Raw genomic sequence first — 5,515 nt, 5'->3', positions numbered from 1 at the left:
CTCCTGTCCTCCATTTAATGCACCTGATGTCAGATGGCATGGGACAAGTCAGGACAACATTTGGCCCAATAAATCAGTTTGTAAGATTATGGAAGAGCATTTTTCCTGCACTGAAACACTTCTTATCCCAAAGCTGATGGGGATAGTCCTGCTCCATACAACCTCATGAGACTGACAGTGAATGCAACTGTAGCCTGCACAGTGGGAAAAATGAAGAAGAGATAAAGTTATCATATCTAAGTCTGTACCTGTCAGGACATCAAAAGGAAATCTGAGGGTAAGGATAAAGCATGAAAACTGACCATAGTAAACCTTTGAACTGCTCTAAAACATTATGATTCCATTTAAATCTAAGAAACACTCTGACAGATAATACATCTGCGTTCACTTCAAGAATCTGGATAGGTTGCTATCCCAAAGCATGGAGCTATTCATGCAACACACAATAGCTGCCTTCTCCAGGAGCAGGATCCACATTGTGTACTAATTGAAGCTTCATTCTTTCATGCATCATTTTAAGAAGACAGTGTTATCATTACCCATTACAGTTCCTCTTAGAATTAGCCATGCAACCTGAGTTGTGAGATCTCATAAATTTGTTGTTTTGCCTCATAATGCTATTACTTAATGCAATTGATCAGAACTAACTGTCCTTCCTTTCCTCCTCCTGCTCTGAGATGTCTTCTTTTTAGACAACACAAGACTTGTGACTCTTATTTCAGATGAAAGTTACTTTTCGTGTTTATTCATGCAAAAATAGAACATTTAATTACACTCTTGTAGCAGTAGACACACCCTCATGTCCTGCTCCCTCCCCACCCCCCCCCTCTTTCTGTTTTAAAATCTGTTTTGCTGGGGATTTTCTTCTTCTATTACTCCTGTTACCTTCAGGATTCTTACCCTTCAGTATATTGTTTTGCATTACAAAAATACTGCAAGTAAAAGGAAAACTAGAGCTGTGGTGGTACCTGGTGATCATTTACCTGTCTCAATGCAGTATGCAAGATGTAATCCTCAGTCACTATGCAGCAGTTCTTTGGGAAGCAATGTGTCTTTCAGGAAAATACACAAACTTGTCCACTTGCATGGAAGTTAATACACAACAGGTAGTGACTCCATGTTGTATGCCTCAGTTTTGTTTAGAGTCACAGAATGTCAAGGGTTGGAAGGGACCTTCAGGATCCTCTAGTCCCAGCCTCACTGCCATGGGCAGAGACACCTCTCACTACATCAGATTGCTCAAGACCTTGTCCAACCTGGCTTTAAACAGTGCCAGGGCTGGGGCACCCACAACTCCCTGGGCAACCTGTTCCAGTGGCTCACCACCCTCCCAGGAAAGAACTTCTTCCTAATATTTGGTATAAATTTCCCTTCTTTCAGTTTGTACCCGTTACACTTTGTCCTGTCACTGCAGTTGCTGATGAAGAGTCTTCCCTCTCCAGCATCCCTGTAGGGCCCTTCAGATACTGCAGGGTTGCCAGGAGGTCTCCGCACAGGAGAGACTTCTTTTCCAGGCTGAACAGCCTCAGCTCTCTCAGCCTGTCTGGGGGAGATGCTTCACCCTCTTATCAATGTCCTGGCCTCCTCTGCACTTGCTACAACAGTTCCATGTTTATTGCTGGAGGCCTCAGAACTGTTCTCAGTACTCCAGGTAGGGTCTCACAAGAGCAGAGGACCATGTAGGAAGCTTTTATCATACAGCAGAAGAAGTCAAATAAGTTCTGGACTTTTTTTTTTTTTTTTTAAAGTGGAAAAAATACCACAAGGTTATTATATGGCACACTGGTAAGCAGTGGGATTTTGATGATCAGCACAAGACACCGTACACTTAAATACTGAGAAAAGCTCCCTATGTTCTCAAATGTTTTCTGGGAAGTAAAACCTGGGGGCTAACCTTCCTGCTCCTTGTAACCAGCACTGCAGGATGCTCCAGCAGGGCTGCTCACACAAGGAGCACAGTGTGCCTGCCCACCACACCCTGTGAGGTGTGGGAGGCTGTGCCCTGTCTGCCCACATGCAACTCTGCATGCATGGACACCCCAGGGGGGTGCCAGTGGAGGAAGCTGTTTCTTGGAGATGGACCTTTTCCATGGGAGCAGTGAGTGAGGGCCAAGAAACAGATTTGTCCACTGTTTTCCCAGGTGTGATGGACTGAATTTTGCATGGATGGGCTGGTTGAGCCAGTTTCCATGATAACCTGGGATTGATGCCTTAAACAAAGTGTTTCACATCAGATAGGGGAAAAGGCACATCAGAAGCAGATCCTGCAGAGGTAGGGTAATGCTTTTTATCATGTCACTCTCCTTCCTTCTGGTGGGGCACAACTGCATCTAACAATGCAAAACTCTCCCTCCAGGGCAAATCTGGGAGCAAACCTCTGAAGGGGCTCCTCTAGAAAGCAGATTCAAGTGACCCTCCCCCAAATAGTTCAGGAAAATATTTCCTCAGAGAAAAGTGGAAAAAACCTGTTTATTTAACAGGCAAACTATTCTCCAGCACAAAAAAAAAAAAAAAAAAAAAAAAAAAAAAAAAAAAAAAAAAAAAAAAAAAAAATTTAACAATATTAAACAATAAAAACTCTTGCCAATCTGAAGAGATGACAAACTCAGAAAGTCCGCTTGGTGGGCTGTGTCTCAGCTCGCTCAGTTTCTTATCAGTCCCTCCGGCGCTGGAAATGCCACAGACCCGGCCAGGCCTGGTGAGCCACAGGCACGAGCTGCCGGTGCTCTGCTGGGTGTTCAGTCCAGAGCAGGTTTAAACAGGTCCAAGAAAAAGGAAAACCACAGTCCAGGGAACTTCTCTGCCTCAGCTAGCTAAAAATAACTAAAAAGCAAAGAAGAGCTCTCACTTGCTGTTTGCACTGTCTGCAGCACAGTCTAGGAGAAGGATGTGGAGAAGCAAGTGCAGTGTCAGATAACAAACTGTGCGCTTCTTCTCTCCCCCTGTGCTCTCAGAACCAGTCTTAAAAGTGCAAAACTTATTTCTGGGCTAAACAGATGAATGTGGATACAAGCATTATAAATTCACCCCAGGACAGGAGGCATGGGGGTGTTCACACATAGGCCAGAGGGTATTCCTTCTTTCTGATAAGGCACAACTGGCAAAACTATGCAGCTGCCAGAAGCAGGGCCAAACAGCAGTTGTGCCATTAGAAGGCAGCATAAGCCAGGAAAGATCCCAAGAACCACCCTGACTCATTTCCACAGTGTTGCATCAGATAAGGTGAAACCCCTCTCTGGGAGAGCTGTCGGGGTGTTCCCACATAGGCTTGAACATATAATAACCCATCCAACTCTTTGTTGCATGGGCCTTCACTCCCAACAGATCACGACTGTGACCATCAGAGTAATGACCATGGAATAAAAACCATCAGAGTAATGACCATGGAAACAATCAAGGCTTGTCACTGCATCTTTCCTTTCCACTATCCACTCTTGCCCTTCTGTTTCCTTCTTTTCCTTATATGTATTTTCCTTGTGATTTTTACTTTTTTTAATGGAAAAGAACCAAAACAGCTACATACCTCCTTTCCACTGCAACCAAATTGTTTAAAAATGAACCTGCCTCACGTATACATACTAGACATTCAATGTTGTTTCACTCTAATCCACCCAAGGGATCTATTAACAAAAACCCAGTTACCCTGCTTCAAAGGCAGGTCAGAGCACCAGGCCTGAAAAAAGATGTAATTGCAACACAGTTTCAGGAAAGGTGAGTTGAGGGCTGTAGAGAACTCAAATCTGCTCACGGCATATTTGCCTACAGTCCAGTTAAGTGTTTTCACATTTGGCTTGATGCAGCTCTCAAGTGCAGTGGGAGACCAGAGGGGACCTGTTTTGTCAGTGCCCCACTGAAGCAGGTAATGCATACAGGCCTCCGTTGTTGGTTTATGAAGGTGATGGTTGAGGGGGTAGGAAAATGAATATCCCTGGGAGACAGGCAGGTAAGGTTTCTGAGGGGGATGCTCTGTGCTGGAATGTAAATCTTCCATCCATGCAAGAGAAAAGCTTGCCTGAGAAACTGTCAAGGGATTTTCAATCCTGCGTCTTGGCCATCATCTGCTGTTCCTGATGGAAGGGGTAGGACAAGCTGACACAAGACAGGACCTCTTTGCTACTGAAAAAGAGCATGTGTACGCCCTTCAGCCATTTGTTCTGCTGGAGCCTAGACTGCTGCTGGGTTGTGAGTGGAGATGCCTGACCTGGAACAGTCAGAGATGTGGGAGCATGTACAAGGCCTCTGCTTCTGGCAGAGCTCTGAATGTGGTAGTTCTGGCAGAAAGGGAGGGAAAAACTCACAGGGAGGTTGGAGAATGTCTTCAGCCACCTCCTGTATATCTTAGAGAAAAATACTTACTGCTGTCTTTTCTGAGCTGGCCACAGCCTGACTTGAACTAAGCCTGGGAAGTGCTCCTCTCCTCCCAGGCAGGAGGAACAGGAACAACTCAATATCCAATCAGTTCTTCAAACACCACAGGGAGGGTATGGATCCCAGCTCCACGTTTCAGGCAGATGGATTGTGTGTCTTGGAGCTCGGTAAAGGGGCTTTGTCCCACCAGCATATCCAGATCCTGTACAAGGAAACCTCCATGAAACCTCAGAGAGTACTAGATCCAAGATTTTAGAACCACTCAGTCTAGGCTGTGCTGTTTGCATCATCTATCATAAAACTTCCCAGAAGAAGATATTTTTTCTCTGTACCTCTTCCTCTATTCCTTCCACAAAACTATAGGATTAGAAAAAACATTCATTAGATTCAGCAGAAAACTATTCAACTCCCTTTCACAAAGCACCAGGTACTCAGGAGTCACACAAATATAGTTCCAAGAGAAGAACACGTGAATGTAGTGTTTTCCAGAATACAAAATAAACATAAGGGGTCTTTCCTCTCAAACCCTTTGAAAGACTTATTTTTATTGCTTCTTTCCTTTTCTTGGCCTCTTTTTTTTTAACTTGAACAGACAACCATCTATTGTCTGGCCAGAGTGGGGTGGCAGAGACTAATTTGGTCCCTCTGGGATGGCTGTAAAGAGATACATGGTACCTTTCACACCCCACTTCAGAATTCTTCCCAATCTAAGAGGAATTACAAGGACAGCTTTCTTGCCCGAAGCCAGTTTTTGAACACGGTATGGAATGGGTGGCAGACCTCTCCTGCATAATCAGGGTGCATAGCAGGTCACTCCTATGAAAGAGACACATTACAATTTGTCTGTAAGTTAGTTTTGAGGAACATCTGTCCATCTGTAGTGTTTCGAATATCTGACTAATGAGTCAGCACCAGTTCCTCAGATCATAACATAGCTTGACAAGCCAGAATCAAACCTGACTGCTCTGCCGCATGAAAGAATTGAACAATAATTCACTGTGATAACAAGCTGAAAAAAAGATGGCAGAAATGCCAAATTGTGATCCACAGCTCGTTGTCCATGCAGACCTGTAACAGGTGGTGTCCCTCTGGGGTCTGCACTGGGACCAATACTCTTCAACACTTTTGTCAGCGGCACGTACAGTGG

Source organism: Fringilla coelebs, assembly GCF_963513975.1.
Source record: "Fringilla coelebs genome assembly, chromosome: Z".
Taxonomy (NCBI): Eukaryota; Metazoa; Chordata; class Aves; order Passeriformes; family Fringillidae; genus Fringilla; species Fringilla coelebs.
This window is presented reverse-complemented; position numbering follows the sequence as displayed.